Below are 18,263 nucleotides of genomic sequence, written 5' to 3'. Positions count from 1 at the left end.
CCTGTGATTATCTACTCCTGTGCTACATAGTTGCAACTAATGGAATTGTGTAATTCTGATTCCCCAAAGGTGATATAACATGATATACACTCAGGATCATCGAAAGAAAGCACTCACCACTCCTCAAATTGTAACACTCACTATTCTGGAGAGAGGCTAAGCTATATAAACCGATTATAAATCAGATAAAGCTTGAAACGATAACCCTTTTAAAAACATTTAAATTAGCGTGTCCAACATTGGCAACTTTAAACCTTGTGGACTTCAATTCCCAGAATTCCCCAGCCAGCCATGCTGGCTGGGGAATTCTGGGAGTTGAAGTCCACAGGTATTAAAGTTGCCCAGGCCGGATACCCCTGGTTTAAATGATACAACCAAATCTAAAAACTTTGCTGATCTACTTTCAACGATACTGTTTATCATTCATTCTGTCCCTTCTAGGCAGCACCGTGCAGTAGCCAATCATATTACAAAACCTATTTGTAAATCTATAGTAGAGCTATACAGTATTTGGGCAAGTTCTCTGACATTGTCAAAAAAAATACAGGATTTTTTTTAAAAAAAACCTCACATGATGTCAGTCTTACTAAGAAGACCAGACAATCAACTCCCACTGGAAGGCTAAAACTACTTTTATTGACTATAATAACACAGTTTGCAAGTCTGATTGTGCTGCACCTCTTCCTCTTCCTTATATCCCAGTGTATTAGGAAGCATCTGCCTGAGCTGCTTCTGAAAATTATCTCACGGGTCTGGACTTAAAAGCATGGTTCAATGCCCTTTGCCTAGTTAACGTCAAAGGTATCTTCCTTATTCCCTACTGATGTACATTAGTGTTGTTTAGCACTGGCACTTGGAAGACTTAGATAAAACAATTGGTGCCAAGTCCCAGTGCCCATAAGTTGGTGATACTTTCCTGGACTATAAGGCACATCTAAGTCTTAGCTGATGCTTTAAATTAGTTCCTTTATAATATAGTGGAGCATTCTACATGGCCACTCAGTCCAGCCTTTAGTCCTGTTTGCGGGGAACTTGCCCACCACCATTCTGAGGCTAACCCTTCTAGACTCATTATTGGAGGGAGTAGTTTATTGGGAAGGATGTCTTCAGAGAACCTTCAGATGTATGGCAACCAGCATGATCATTAACTCTACAGTGCAGCTTGTTTGCTAGAGAGATCTTTCTTATAGAAAAATAACTCCACCTGAAGGGTTGATGGAGAGTATCCAAGGGAGGATTAGACCACCTGAGTTACTGTCTTCAGATGGAAATCACCTAGAAAGCCAGGTGTTTCAGGCATCTTTGGGACAGGGCATAAAATGATCTACTGCCCTTGAAAATTGTAAGACGTTATCTTTCTTCTCTCTGTCTCTCTTCTGCCTGCTAGCAATTCCTTTCGATCTATCAGCTGAACATCCATGGGACAACAGCCAAATGTATCTCTACAGTAAACCTGAATTAGCTGTCACAAGCTATCTGTGCTCTGTTCCCTCTTTTTCATCCCTGGGGACAGACGGAGGGAGAAAGAGAGAGACATCTGCCTCCTACTCCAAGTCTCCTTTCTTGAATGGTGGACTTCTCATTGGGAACCACAGTTACCAAGGCCGTGTCTATGTCCAGAAGCTGCTCTAAGGCTAAAGGTCCTGAGGAGATGGGAACAAGCCAGCAGCATGTTTACAGGGAGTTCTATATGTTATGTATTAGGCTTAAAGGAACACCTAAAATACTTGTATAAGAGTCACCACTAGGAGGCATTGAACTGTAACTGTTTTGGCGGGAATCAGTTTCGGCGGGAAACAGAGGTTCAATCCGATTGGTTGGCTGTGTACCTGGCCAGGTACTGGCCAGGTATATAAAGAGTGCAGGTAACCCCTATTCCCCAGTACGGTCACTTCCACCTAATAAAGAGCTGTTATGCTGTACTCATCGGCCTGGCGTCCTTCCTACTCTCCCGAACCCACTACACAACACTATACCCTTTCACGCCACTGTAGTTTTGACAACAAAAAGATGCAAAGAACATTTCTTTGCTCACAGTTTTGCAGCCCACATTTTTTGGACCCCGGAAAGGTAATTTGAGCAGTGACTCATCGCTTCTGAACACTGGGAGTATAGAAGGCTATGAAAGATAAGCTGCTGCTTTTGAAAGCAACACGCGTTTGTGCTCATCTTCTCATCTTCTACCCAGCACAGAGGTAGTTTTCATAGGATTTTGGATGTGAAGCCTTTCAAAAGCTGTAAACAACAATTGCAAACTTCCCCTCAGAAGGATTCCTTCAGCTGGGCCCCATTCCAGCAGCCTATTAGGAACAAAATATCCTACCATTCCTGACAAGAACACAGGGGAGGGATTGTAGGACTTTCCAACTGAAAGAAATGCCACAATAGCAATTCTGCATATAGATTCTTTACAATGAAGTCGGAGATAAAATACGTCACATAAGCGTTGGCGCATAAATCAAGGCAGGAGAAAAGCCCGATTAAAAAGGCTCATGATTATGAAAATGGCCATTCTGGTTAATATGAAATATACAATTTAAATAGAATTGAATTTGGCATATGTTTTTTTTAAAATAATTTGCCTGTTTTCCTGTATAGATTTGATGAAGAGAACAAATTAAAGTTGTATGTACAGTGCAATTCTATGTATAAGGACCAAGTTCAAAAGATTGACTGACTTCTTAAAATAAGGCTTCCAGGTCTGGGTAAACCAAACCTCTCAGACTGAAAGAAAAGTGACATATAGATAAACCTTCAGTTAAGAATTGGGCAACTCTAAGGACTCGTGAGTTCAGCTGGCATTTTGAGACCATGTTTTGGACACTCTCAAAAAGTCACTAACCTTGGACCCATTAGATAGCAAGCATCAATTTCTCTCTTCAGAACCTACGATCTACCCTTTTCTATTCTCTTATGGGAAAAAAACCTACTGGGATAGAACCATTACCATGCAAGAATATCTAAGTGATTTTAAGAATGGATCTATGGGATCAATTTGGTGTCATGGAGCCAGTTTGGTGTAGTGGTTCAGGTGCTGGGCTAGAAACCAGGGGACAGTAAATATAAGTCCCATCTTAGACATGGAACCTGACTGGGTAGCTTTGGGACAGTCCGTCTCTCCGAGCCCAACTACTGGGGAAAAGAGAAGGCAAGACCATTAGGCATGCTTGCCACCCTGAGTTGACTGGAATATATAAAAAGATAAAAAATTTTTTAACAAGGATAATAATTAGGGCCCAGGGACATTCATAAAATAATTTTGATTCACCCTTTCTAAATTTCTGGAAAGTAAAAGCAAGGGAATGGGGGAAGTGCTTTCAGACTTGTACAATTCTTTTGCCATGCAGTAACTTTACTGTAAAGGCAATGTTTGTATTCATGGAATTGCTTCCTGTATGGACTACTGGGATGGGCTATGTCTTGGCCCAGGCTCAGGACTCAAATTCCAAGTCTGATTCTGACACTGAAGAACCTGTTCCCGCCTTGTCTCTGGAATGTCAGCCAAAGGAGGGACCAAGCCAGATGTCACCTAAGGCTGACCAAGCACAGGCACCACTTGAACAGCTGAAAACTGAGATGAGGATGATGCGAGGCCTCCAGTCCCTGCACCAGACCAGTAGAGAAGACAGCAGAACAGCAAAGTTCTAGTAGGCTCCTCACCAGGCAGAGGAGTAAACCTTCAAATGGTTGACAGCCGGCTGCAGCCTTATTTAAGAAGCAGCTCTGAGTCAAGCTCTCTTTGCTAGAAACATCTGATTGTCTGATTTCTGGCTTGTGTATGACATGTAAAGATTCTACTCTTGAACCTCTGACTTTGGACTGGCTGACAACCTTGACCTGACTCTGAAACTTGGACTAACTTTAGACGAATCTTCTGTGTGCCCCTTTTTTGTAGCAAACTTTGCAAGCAAGCCTTTGCTTTACTTTCATTCCTTTGCTTCATGGTTAACTCTTCAGCATTGAAGTAAAACTGATGCTCTCCTGAGAAACTGTGAGTGTATGTCTGTGGCGGAAACCTGGAGCAGGACAGGCTGACATCAATCCCTTTACTAAGGAGGGTCTCTTCTGAGTTGCTTTCTCCATCCCCATTTCTTCTGTAGCTGAGATATCTTTTGCCCGACCATTGTCCTGCCTGTGGCTCTTCCTCCTGTCTCTCAGGGGAGCGGCGGGGAGGTCTATGATAACTTGCCATGGCTAACTCACCATGTCCAACTCACCGCAGCCAACTTGCTGCAGCCAACTTGCTGTGGGAACAATTCGCCACAGGACAAGAGTTACACTAATATCGAAGAAATAGTGGAATAGAATCATCAAAGAAAAGATGCCAAAGGAGGGACAAAATGAAATGTGAATGACAAAAAATTAAAATAACTTTAAAAATATTTTAAATAAGTGAATGTCAAATAGTCCTGCGGTGAGTTGTCCCACAGCAAGTTGGCCATGGCGAGTTATCCCATTCTACTCCCAGGGATACTTTCTCAGCCCAGTGCAGAAGAGTCCTCACGGTGGGACCTCTGCGTGCAAGTTCCTTTCCTATGGGGTAGCCTGGAGGACCATCCATCCCTGTGGTCCTCCAGAAGCTGGAAAACCCCAGTTCTTCTAGAAGGCATTTGAATATCAGCTTGAGTATCGGTGCCCGTATTAGCTTTAATGCTTTAAAGTAACTTTTGTATTTACCAGGACTTTGTATTATTTACTATGTTTGTCTTATTTAGTACTAGCATCTGCAAACTGCCCATGGTCCATTAAAGATTGAGGTGAGAGCAACCTCATGAATAAAATAATACATAAATCATCAGAAAAAAAAGCAAAGACAGTAATGTCAGCAGTTCAAACCCAGCTTTTATTGGTGTGGAGAGGAGATAAAATATAGGCTTTCCTTAAAAGGTGCTAACGAGGAAATGAAACAAACCAATTGAGCGAGGGAATTCCAAAGTGCTGGAAACGAAACATAACCATGAATAAAAGGGGGGGGGGTAGGGGAGATGGAAGTAAAGATGACGGAGCCCTTCTAGGAGCCAGAATCAAGGAGCAACAAATAAGGACCAAATAATAAAACAAGAGAAACACAGTGAAGTTCAAAAAGAACTTGAATCTGTAAAGTTCAACGGAGCATTCTTCAGGAAAGTGAAGTAGGTACTTAGGCCCATCCAGAAACTGGGATACTTGACTGAGAAAAAGCTGGTTTAGTTAAGAGGCCACTCACAATCACAGTGAATAGAAGTGCTGTTAAAGATAAATATTCCTATTGCCCGTCACCTTGATTTTGCCACTGAATTTCTCTGTTCCTCTTGATTGTCTTTGTCACTCTCACTATCCGTCTGGATCCAGCCAAAGAGGCAATATGGCAGAGGCCTCCTGAAAAAAAAGAAAAGTCAAGACCACAACAATGCGATCGAACTTGTTTTTCTGTGATTCTTCTCAACCCAATTTACCTCATGGGGTGGTTTTTGTAGGTAAAAATAGGTGTTGTACTGTGCTTGGTATATTTAAGCGTGTCCCATTTTTTTTAAAAAAAAAACCAGTATCTATATATATAAAAAAATCACTGTTTACGATGAAACCCCCTTGATAGTGGCAAAACTGGAAGAGAGCCATTATATGCGACTAGCTTGTAAAGGTTAAGGAGCACTAGACAAACCAGCATGCCTGTATTTGCCCACATTACATCAAGTGTCACATTTTTCAGCTGAGGCAGTTTGCACATGCAGCCATCCGTCACCAAAATATGAGTAATCGAAAGAGCAGCTCAGTCTGGCCCATCAGTGCCAGATTTCTTCCCAAACTTCCTGAGCTAAATCCTAGGGACATAAGATCAAACATACACCATCAATTAATTTAAACCTGGCTTGAAATGTACTTTTCTAAATGTCTTCATATGGAAATGCAGAACCACCTTTGAAACAACGTAAGAATAATTTGCCGGAATGCAGGCTTTGTTATTGTCTCTTGAAGGTTTCTTCAAAGATTGCCGTATACAGGAGTCTTGCTTTAAATAATCTTCCAAGGTCAATAGCAGTAACAATAGCACTTAGACTTATATACCGCTTCATAGTGGTTTACAACCCTCTCTGAGCGGCTTACGGAGTTGGCCTATTGCCCCCAACAATCTGGGTCCTCATTTTACCCACCTTGGAAGGATGGAAGGCTAAGTCAACCTTGAGACGGTGAGACTTGAACTGCTGAACTGCTGACAGCTGGCAATCAGCAAAAGTAATAATAATAATAAAGTTGGAAGGGACCTTGGAGGTCATCTAGTCCAACCCCCTGCTCAGGCAGGAAACCCTATACATTTCAGACAAATGGCTGTCCAGTCTCTTCTTAAAAACTTCCAGTGTTGGAACATTCACCGCTTCTGGAGGCAGGTTGTTCCACTGGTTAATTGTTCTGTCAGGAAGTTTCTCCTTAGTTCTAGGTTGCTTCTCTCCTTGACTAGTTTCCATCCGTTGCTTCTTGTCCTGCCTTCAGGCACTTTGGAGAATAGCTTGACTCCCTCTTCTTTGTGGCAACCCCTGAGATATTGGAATATCATGTCCCACCTAATCCTTCTCTTGATTAAACTAGACACAGGGCTTTTTTTGTAAAAGAAAAAGGTGCCGGAACTCACACATGTCATACAATCCACCTTGCCTATCCTACAAGGTTCCATCCAAAAAAGGTGCCGTAACTCCATTCTGAGCATTCTATGAGAAAAAAAAGCCCTGACTAGACATATCCAATTCCAGCAACCGTTCCTTATATGTTTTAGCCTTCAGTCCCCCAGTCATCTTTGTTGCTCTTCTTTGTACCCTTTCTAGAGTCTCAACATCTTTTTTACATCGTGGTGACCAAAATTGGATGCAGTATTCCAAATGTGACCTTACCAAGGCATTGTAAAGTGGTATTAATAATTCACGTGATCTTGATTCTATCCCTATGTTAATGCAGCCTAGCACTGTGTTGGCTTTTTTGACAGCTGCAGCACACTGCTGGCTCATATTGAAGTGATTGTCCACTAGGACTCCAAGATCCCTCTCACAGTCACTATTATTGAGCAAGGTACCACCTATACTATACCTGTGCATTTGGTTTTTCCTGCCTAAATGTAGAACCTTACTTTTTTCACCACTGAATTTTATTTTGTTAGATAGCGCCCAGTGTTCGAGTCTGTCCAGATCCTCCTGTATTTTAAGCCTATCTTCTGGAGTATTGGCTATTCCTGCCAGCTCTGCAAATTTGATGAGTTCCCCATCTATCCCCTCATCCAAATCATTGATGAAGGTGTTGAAGAGCACTGGGCCCAGAACAGAGCCCTGGGACACCCCACTTCATACTTCCCTCCATGTAGATGCAGTTCCATTGAGGACCACACGCTAAGTACAGCCGGTCAGCCAGCTACGAATCCATCTGGTGGTGATGCTGTATGATCTACATTTTCCTATCTTATCAAGTAGTAGGTTGTGATCTACTTTATCAAATGCCTTACTGAAGTCCAAGTAAATTATATCCACAGCATTCCTCTGGTCCACTAATTTTGTCACTTGGTCAAAGAATGCAATAATATTTGTCTGGCATGATCTGTTTTTGACAAACCCATGTTTGCTTTTAGTAATGACTTTGTTTGCATCTAGGTGTTCGCTGATTCATTGTTTGATTATCTTTTCCAGAATCTTTCCAAGTATTGAGGTCTGGCTGATAGGTCTGTAGTTTCCTGGATCTATTTTTCCCCCTTTTTTGAAGATGGGAACTACATCAGCTCTCTTCCAGTCCTCTGGTAGTTCCCCAGTGCTCCAGGATCTTTGAAAAATATAGTTCAGTGGTTCTGAGATCACATCTGCCAGTTCCTTTAGAACCTTGGGGTGAAATCCATCTGGTCCTGGTGATTTGAACTCGTCTAGGCTGGGCAGGTGCTCACTTACCATTTTCTTTCCTAAGTAGACCGCAGTACTGCATTCTAACCACTGCGCCACCGTGGCTCAAACTGAATACAAATAGTCCTTGACTTATGACCACAATTGAGCCCAAAATCTCTGTTGCTAAGCGAGATGGCATTATTTATGACTGCAACTGTTATGTTCGGATCGACAACATTACAGCGAGACAGATTGTAACAGTATTGTTTATTGATTACATGTGGAGTGAACTAGGGGTGACCGGTCCTGGTCGCTATATATATATGTCCAGCAGCCGCTGGACGCTAGCCAACCCCCGGGCAGGGATCTCCCGCCTTGGAATCAACACCCAACCCAGTGTCGCGGAATTCCCGCCGGTGGAAAAGCCACTCCCCTGCTAATCTACATACACAACACCAACCATCATAAATATGAGTCAGTTACCAAGCATCTGAATTTTGATCACTTGGCCACGGGGATGCTGCAATGATAATTCAGTGCAAAAAATGGTCCTAAGTAACTTTTTTCAGTCCCGTTGTAACTTTGAACGGTCACTAAATGAACTATTGTTAAATCAAGGACTATCTGTGTGCAGGAGGTCCCTGTTTGGGATCTTCCATAATTGTGTTTGTGTGTGTGTGTGTGTGTGTGTATTTGTGTGTGTATTTTGGAAGGGATTTCCTTGATGAAAATGACACTTCCTCCAGAAATGTCCATTTGCCGCGTGCGATAAAATGCACCCATAAGTAGACCATTGAATGCCTGTAGTCACCAAGGAGCCACAGATATTATCTTTGGCTCTAATAAGCTTCACTCCCCAGAAGATCAGCTTCTTGAGAAATTCACTTTAAATGGGGTGCTCCAAAGGAAAGCCCCTGCCTCAACAATTATTATTATTATTTCATGTGGCACAATAGAATACAGCATTAGCGCGTACAAATTCACAGAAACAACATACAGAATGTCTATGGAGATTCCCAGTCATCCAGGTCATGGTTGTCCCAAAGGTGCTTTTTCAAAAGACAACTGGACTTTATTGTTCAAAAAGTCTTCAAGGAAAAGCAAAGTCCAGTTGCCTTTTGAAAAAAAAAAGCACCTTTGGGTCAACCGACGAAACGTGTATCAAAATATAAAACACCAAAGCAGTGACTTATTTTGAAAATGCACAGTATGAATGATGAATACAATGACGCATATTAAATTATTGATGAGCAATTGCTAGAGTGACTAAACCTACGGCTGGCTATCTAGATGTAGATCTAGATCTCGCCTCAACAATCAACCGTATTTATAAGAAAGCCATCGACTATCATAGACATAAAATAAGTGAGTGGTTGCTGCCTGTGACTTTGGAGTGAAAAGAGGACACTCTCCACCCTCCTCAGAGTTAAAAAGGGAAGCCGCAGATTTTTAGCTGGAGGAGGACCAGTTTCCCTCCTGGCAAATCTGTGGTTATGCCCCATTGTGGTCACCATGTTGTTAATAAAAGATCTGAGAATCCAGCACGCAATTGTGTAAAAGACCCAGCATTCTTCATTGTTCTGGAGTGTATAGTCCAAAAGCCACTGCCTTAGTGTTAATTGAACCAAGAGCAAGCTCGTCCTTTGGATCTTTGGACAATGGACACAATGTGTAGAACATACCGTGAAGAATTACAAAATGAGGGGAGCATTTGGCAGCTCTCAATGTGGCTGCTATGGAGGGAGTGAGCTGGGCACCAGATATTTATCAGAAAGCAAAACGTTGAAGAATCTTCCATATAACTACAAAGGTTGTGGGTGCTGAATGAGCCCCAATAGATGAACCCAGTCACACACTATTTCCTGATGGTCAAAGAACATGCCAAATGTTGAAGATTTCTACCATCCTTGGCAGATGGATACCCTTCCTAGTGAACCCTTAGCTGTGATCTGTCAAGGATGAAACTCTGGCAGCTACATGCCTCTGTGGTTCAACTTGCCTTTAGATTAGTGGGCGGGGGGGGTGAGGTGTTACTTTCAAGTGAGTTAGATGGAGAAACTAAACTTCTAGAATTCAGCTGAATACCGTGACAGCCTGAAACCTTTTGAAGGACACCAGACCTGGCTCCCATAACAAAGTGAACTTGTTTATATGGACTACATAAGACGTTGGGGGGTTTGGCTGGGGAAATTATTGTTTAAGTCTATGAATTGAGATCGGAACCTCAGAGTTAGTTTTGCTTCAACATACTCATGCAGTGTATTCAATAAACAGGAAGATTTTCGGAGACGGAATGAACTTGGAAATTTATTTGGATTCTTAAGCTGGATGTCTTGGAGACTCAGAAGTACTCTTGGAAATAGTGAGGTTGCCGAAGCTTGACATTTTTCTTTGCACCAGTTGAACTCATCAGATAAAGTTAAAAGATTATTGATAAAATCAGAGGAAGGGGAAGGAAAACACGAAGGAAAACACGACTTCAGTTCCCATCAGCATCAGCTCCGGAAGCAATGAGAAAGCATTGCAGAAATTTTGTAGTCCATAACTTTTAAAGAGCTCCAAGTTGTCTCATATATAAGCACAGGAGGTAAGATTCATGTGTACATTACAAGCTGCAGAAACTATATGAGGATCTTCAGGATTTAAGAATGAGGCTGAATAGAAAATTATTTTTTTCTCCACAGCTTTGCTTATTATAGCATTTCACATTATGTGTCAAATGTTATTGCATAGCTCTGCCTCTGGCTTGAGACTTTTTCATCTGTAGGTCAAGGGTGTCAAACTGCCGGCCCGTGGGCCAGTTGCATCATGCGGAGGCTGTGTCCACCCCAGCTACAGCAATGCAAAAAAAGTTGCGATATGTCATGACACGTCATGTGATGTGGAGAGTTTGACACCCATTGTCTATAGCAGGGGTAGGCCACCTCAGCTCTTTTATGACTCATGGACTTCAACCCCCAGAATTCCTGAGTCAGGAATTCTGGGAGTTAAAGACCATGAGTCATAAAAGAGCCGAGGTTGCCTACCCCTGGTCTATAGGGTCAAAGGCATTTTTTGTTCCTGTTTCAGCAGAGGTTTCCTGGCTGTGGTGTCTTCAGAAGGCTTTCATAATGCTGGTGAAGCTAGCAGAGAAGGTGGTGATGCCTAATTACGGGGTACTCTTCAAAGTGAGAGACCAGTATCTACTAATAGTTTACAGATGCTGTTGAAAGAAAAAAGAAAGAAAGAAAGTCTTGCCAATGTGTGTCTTCACAAAGAAGGAAATGAATGAATGAAGGAGTTGACTCATTCTCCAAACATTACCCCAGAGAGCCCTTGGTATCATGGATCTGGCCAACATGATGTCAGTGTCAAGGCAGTGGTGGGATTCAACCAGTTTGCACCACTTCGGCAGAACTGATAGCTAATCTTTTGCTGCCCAGGCCCAGAACGGACTTCTGGAAGCGGCATCCACACAGAGAACCAGTTGTTCACCTATTTGAATCCCACCACTGTATCAAGGGTTATGACTTTTCTTACTGTAGGTGTTCTTCTCTGAGGAAAGGGATGAAGTAATTTGCTGACTCCTCCAAGTGTGAAAGCCAGCACACACCTTGCCTTAAGAGCTATTAATCCTGAGATTTGGCAGGGGCTACCAGAAGATCTAAAGATATGGGGCACGGCCAGGGCTAACCCTGGAGTGCTCATTCAATTAAATTGGTGGGTTCTCCAGAACAGTTTCCTGTCTGACAGAGAGCCATAGTTATGCAGATAGTGTTGGCACCATGTGAATAGCTTTGGGATATACCTGGCAGGTGTCCTATCTTGGTCTGCCCTGGGCAACTTCCACCCTTATTACTGCCACTCCTCACCGGATATGACTTTTATACATATCCCTTAGAGGTGAACAGCAAGCCTCTACACGGATTGAATGGGGAAAATGCAGTTCAGGTAAAATTCCCAAATTTGAAATGATCAAAATAATTTCCTCGGGGCCCTACTTTCCTCCAACTTAAATATATATATATATATATATATATATATATATATATATATATATATATATATATATATATATATATATATATATATATATATATATATATATATATATATATATATATATATATATAAGTTTTATTGGAATGTAGTTTACCAAGGTATGTCTGTCTATGCAACAGCCAGCCTCAAGTATGTTCTGTATTTTAAGTGTGATTTGATTGCTTTATTGCTTTTATAGATTGTATTCCATCCTGAGATTTATTGATACAGGAGCAACTATAAATTTAATTGTTAATCATGGGTAAAACCTACATTTAATGGGAACAATTCTTTGAAGTTTTTATTTTATTACAATATTTTTAAAAAGAGGAACATACAGGGAACATACAAAATCTTCAAATATCATTCATTTCAGGAATTGGAAAAAAAATGTCCCCAAACTACATTATTTTTGTACAAGTTAATCTTTATGTGATCTTTTTCTGCTTTATATAGACAGTGCATTATGAAAGAGATAACTCCATGCTTGGCAGCCTCTGATTAATACTATTCACCGCCAAGAACATTTCCTATTTTCCAAAATACTGGATTTCCAAAGTCGTTCTGGAACTGGATGGCCTAGAAATTTGATGAAATAAACAAACGGGGGGACAGAGCGACAGAAAGCTTGAGGCTTGCAGATGTTCTAAAGATGATGTCCAGCCAAGACATTTTTGGTTAAAGTGAAGCCCCAAAGCCATTCTTCTGCTCCATCCCAGGCTCCAAAAAACTTGCTCCAACTTTTAGCAGGCCATCCCTGAAGTAGATGCCTTCCATTCTAGTGCTTGGCAATGTTTTTTTTTTAATCCCATTTATATCCCGCCTTTCTCCGAAGACTCAGGGCGGCTTACAATCTAAAGCACAATGTGCTTAGCAGTAGCCTTCATTCTATGTATATGCCTGCTTATTAGGGCTTTCGGGGGGGCCCAAGCGGCATTTTTACAAAGTCAGCTTATTGCCCCCAACAATCTGGGTCCTCATGTTGAAACCTATGTTTAATATTTGTATAGCTTTTCACTTCAAAGCATTGTTTAAGTTGCACATAGCTAATTTTTTCTCCATCTATCTGCTGACATCCGTTTCTCTGTTCAACAATTTGCAGTTTAGTGGTAAGGAGCAGGAGGCAGGCTTTTTCCACAAGGAAAGAGGAAGCCCTGAAGAGACATTGAATATGGGACATTGATGTGATGCAGTAGGCACTTGCCTGTATCTTTGGCTCAGCAACCATTTCAAGGGGATGCAGTGGTAAGCTATAAACTTTATCAGTAAATCAACTTTATGCAAGCTTATTTATTGCTTATTATTATTTAGGCCAGCTGTGGCTGGGCAGGGCCAGGTTGCTGGGATTTGGCTGCTTGCTCACAAACTCTTTTTTTAAAAATATATATTTTTTTTATTTAAAACAAATCTGAGATAAAAGATAAACATGAAATAACATCAAGTAAGATTACGGAAAAGAAGATCAGTGTGATGTGAAAAAGTGAGAAATGTGGGAAAATAAAAACAAATAGAAAAAAGGAAAGATATATAAAGAAGAAACTCCCAATGTTCTTTACATCAGTTACAAACCAATGTACCTGCTCTCCTACTTCAATAAAGTAACATCATTACTCTCTTCTTCCCATAATCAACCCTTTTAATCAGCAAATCCATTAATCACCAGTTCACTGTTTTCCATTTTCAGCAAAAGTCCATGAGAGGTTTCCGGTCTTTAATAAAAGTGCTTATCTTAACCTTGATCAAACAGATCAATTTTGCCATTTCCTCAGATCCCATCATCTTTACAATCTATTCCTTGGTTGTGGCTATTTCAGTATTTTTCAATCTTTGTGCCACAAACTTCATTAGTTGTAAAGGTAATTTTGGAGTTCAGCTGAACATTTTTCTTAAGGCTAACACTTTTTCCTCCAGTGCAGTCCAAAAAATAAATATATTCTGATCTCTTCCCTTTCCTGCCTGGTGCATTTTAAGTAAAACTCAGATATCTGTAACTTCCTGGAGATAGGCCTGATTGCAGCACTTTAGGTGATTTTATGGACATTTCCTCAGTTACATAGTGGGCTCTTTGGTGCAGGAATGACGACACGAGGCTGAGTACAGGATAACTCATACTTTTATTCTTGCTAGAACTGTACTGAAACATGGGCTGCAACCAGCCGCAATATATAATCTAGCCCCTAGGCGGCAGCCAATAGGTTTGAACCAACCATTGCCGCCTGGGGCTAGCCAATTGCAAGACAGGAGACAGTTAGTCTGGGTTGCTGGAGAGCCGTTAGCTGCTCCAGAAACCCACGTGATATATCACCACAAGCCCAGTACATAACACCCCTCCCCATTTAGATCAAACTATGACAACCACAATTGGTCTTGACAGTTGTCAAGACTTATTAATCAACTCACATACAATGTAGTAATAATAATAAAAATAATAAAGAAATAATAAAATCACTGTGGACTACAATGAGATTAAACAATGTCTCAATGATCAGGCTTCCATTTGCAGTAATGGCAGTTACACAAACACTAGTTTCTGTAGTTTAGTGGCATGGCCTAGGCCCGGGATATTTGCAGGACCGTCTGCTGCCAGGAACGACTTCCCATCGCCCAGTGCACTCACACAGAGAGGGCCTCCTCGGGGTGCTGTCGGCTAGACAATGTCGGCTGGCGACCCCCAGGGGGAGGGCCTTCTCTGTGGGAGCGCCAGCCCTGTGGAACCAACTCCCCCTTGGCCCCGGATCTCCGGTCCTTTCGCCGCGGCCTTAAAACTTTCCTTTTTCATCAGGCTGACCTGGACTGATGACAGGGTTTTTAAAATGTTTTAACTTTTAATTGTTTAGTTTAACTTATTTATTGGGGCTGTTTATTTAATTTCTTTTAACTTTTGTATTGTTGTTTTTTATTGTTGTTAGCTGCCCTGAGTCCTTCGGGAGATAGGGTGGCATATAAGTCCCAAAAATAAATAAATAAATAAATAAACAAGTTTTACAACAATATATATCTCTTTATTTTACAGTGTAATCCGTATGGTACAAAGGAGGCTTGTGTGGCCTAGAGGAATGTCTCGGAGTTCCCATCACTTTGTGGTCTACCAGCTTACCCAGTGGGCTGGGTAGATTTGTGTCCCTTTGGGCTCCTGAGTCAAGGGGATTCGAAACACTCTGGCTGGCCTCACCAGCTTGGCCCACCCCAAAGTCAGTCTGTTCGGCAGAGTAGGCACAGCAGTTGCTGAAGTTTGGTTGGCTCGCTTCATCAGGGGGTCCATGTTGCATTTCCGAGCTTCCCGGTTCTCCCTCTGGTTCCATCTCCGCTGAGAAGGAAAAGTCCTGGTAGTCCAAGTGAGGGCTGGCTTGGCTGCAAGTTTGAGGACCTTGGGAGGGACTTATGATGCAGTCCTCACGTAGTGGCCATTCTGGAAACCATTTTCTGAGCTGATCAATGTGTCTTCTGACAACTCGCCCTCCCTCCAACCCCACTTCATAAGATAGGGGTCCGGATGCCTTGGTTATTTGACCAGGAACCCACAAATTCCCTTGACCATAGTTCCTGGCCCAAACCCAATTGCCCATTTGCAGCCCCCTCAGTGGTTTTGGTTGAGACACTTCTGCTGCCACTCTGTCTGGATGCAACCTGTCCAGTTTAGTGATCAAACACCTCCCCCAACAAAGTTCTGCAGGACTTTTGCCTGTGGCCGTGCAGGGCATAGAATGCTGGCAGAGTAAAAAAATCTGCCAATCTGTGATACCAGTCACCTCTTACAATGCACTTGAGTGATTCCTTCATTCCTTCACCATGCGTTCAGCTTGACCATTAGAAGATGGATGAAAAGGTGCAGACGTTGCATGTCTGATGAGATTAGCTCTAAGGAAAGCCTGAAATTCAGCAGCAGTGAATTGGGCCCCATTGTCAGAAACTAAGACATCAGGCAACCCATGTGTGGCAAAGAGTTTTCTCAGCACCTGGATGGTCCTAGCAGTAGTCATGTTAGGAACTGGAATTACTTCCAGCCATTTGGAGTGGCTATCCACTACTATCAGGAAGAGCTGCCCCTGAAAAGGCCCAGCGTAGTCTATGTGAATCCTAGACCAGGGAGTGTGTGTTTCCTCCCACCTGTGAACTGGGGCCTGTGGCATTTCAGGCCTAGATTGCTGGCATGTATAACAACCATGGACTTGACCCTCCAATGGCCTTATCAAGGCCAGGCCACCAAAGGTAGCTTCTAGCTAAAGCTTTCATTCTGACAATGCCTGGAGGGCCTTCATGTAATGAGTGTAAAACCCTGTCTCATACGGAAGTGGGAATTATAACTCTGTTCCTCCATAAAATGCACCCTTTATGTGCAGACAACTCATGCCTCCTGACAAAATAACTTTGAAATTCAGAGCCTGGACTTTTTTCCAACCAGCCCGTGTATACCCATGACAACACTCTACTAAGTGTTTTATCTGTGACAGTTTCAGCAGCAATGTCCCCTGCGTGAAGGGGAAACTCAGGTATGTCCTGTATGGACAGTATTCTAGCAGCAGGATCTGGATCTGGATCCATTAGTGGCAGTGGTAGTCTGCTGAGGCCATCAGCATGGCCCATTTCCTTCCCTGGTTTGTGAATTAATTTAAAATTGTATGCAGACAGAAAAATAGACCATCTCAACATTCTTGGAGATAGTATGTGGGGGGTTTATTTGTCTGTTGTGAACAGTCCCAACAGAGGTTTGTGGTCAGTGTAGACAGTGAAATCCCTGCCATATAAATAATCATGAATTTTTAAAATTCCAGCAACTATGGCCAGGGCCTCTTTGTCAATCTGGGCATAGTTGTGCTCAGCAGAGGACAAGGTCCTTTAGTAAAATGCTATAGGGACCTGTTTGCCATTTTTCTCTATGTGGCTTAAGACTGCCCCCACCCCATAGGGAGATGCATCACATGCAAGACATACAGGTTTAGACTCTATGTAATGAGTTACAGTGGACTTTTCAGACAATAGTGCTTTCAAGTTCTGGAAACTTTTTTCGTGTAAATTAGTCCATTTCCAAGGAGCTTTTTTGTCAAATAGCCTGTGGAGGGGCTCTGCTATTGCTGCCCTATGAGGTAGGAAAGTGTGATAAAAATTTAGGAGACCCAAAAATGCTTGAAGCTCTCCTTTTGATTTGGGCCTTCACTTTAGAATCAGTGGGGTGAATGCCATTAGCATCAATGCAGAAACCCAAGAATTCTGTTGATGAAACCCCAATACTACACTTGTTCTTTTTTAATTTGAGGCCTGCTTCGTGAAGCCTCTGCAAAACAGCCCTGAGCCTTCTGGTTCTTCTTCCTCTGATGATTCTCCCGTGCATTTGGCGATCTCAAGATGGACCGATTCTTCGATTTTCAAAGGTTTGGTGGGCTGAACTGTCTGCACTGTGCCCCCGGTGGCTTCATCGGCTATCACTTCATCCTGTGCTTCAGAAAACGTTAAATTGGGTCTAACAAATAGTCTCTGCTGAAGCGTTCTGTCTTGAGGCCACAGACGAGCAGGTCTCATAAACGTTCTTCTAAATTTGTGAACTTGCATAGGCGTGCGGCCTGTCTTAGGCCTGCAATGAACTCTGAAGCTGTCTCCCTGGGTAGCTGCACTCTCTGGTCGAATTTGAATCACCACGCCATCTCAGACATCTTGGGCTGGAAGTGCCCGGTTAGCTTCTTTTTTAGATCTGCGTAGGAGACTGCTTCGATGGGTGTCGGCGCGAAAAGATTCTTGGCCAAATCAAAGGTTGCTGGACCACACACGCAAAGCAGCATTGCAGCCTTCAGTCCTTCCTCCGTGATCTGATTGGCCCTGAGATAGTTTTCCACTTGCGAAAGATAAGATGGCCATTCCTCCGGGTGCTTCACATAAAATTCTCTTAATTTGCCGAACTTCGGCATTCTTCCTTCAGGTTCCTGCAGTCTCTGGATCCTGCTTCTAGGCTCAGGGAATGCGTCCACTGAGCATGAGGCTGCTAGTGTAGCTAGCTAGCTGACCTTGAGATGGGGGGGGAAATGCCTCTTCCCTCCGGCGTGTGCTGCCTACCCCTCGTTGACTTCAGCTCTTAATCGACAAAGCAGGATCCCACCTTCGTGACCACAGTTACATAGTGGGCTCTTTGGTGCAGGAATGAAGACACGAGGTTGAGTACAGGGTAACTCATACTTTTATTCTTGCTAGAACTGTACTGAAACATGGGCTGCAACCAGCTGCAATATATAGTCTAGCCCCTAGGTGGCAGCCAATAGGTTTGAACCAACCATTGCCGCCTGGGGCTAGCCAATTGCAAGACAGGAGACAGTTAGTCTGGGTTGCTGGAGAGCTGTTAGCTGCTCCAGCAACCCACGTGGTGTATCACCACAAGCCCAGTACATAACATCCTCATTAATTCTTAACCAATATTTCCATGAA

This window comes from Vipera ursinii, assembly GCF_947247035.1.
Source record: "Vipera ursinii genome assembly, chromosome: 2".
Lineage (NCBI taxonomy): Eukaryota > Metazoa > Chordata > Lepidosauria > Squamata > Viperidae > Vipera > Vipera ursinii.
This window is presented reverse-complemented; position numbering follows the sequence as displayed.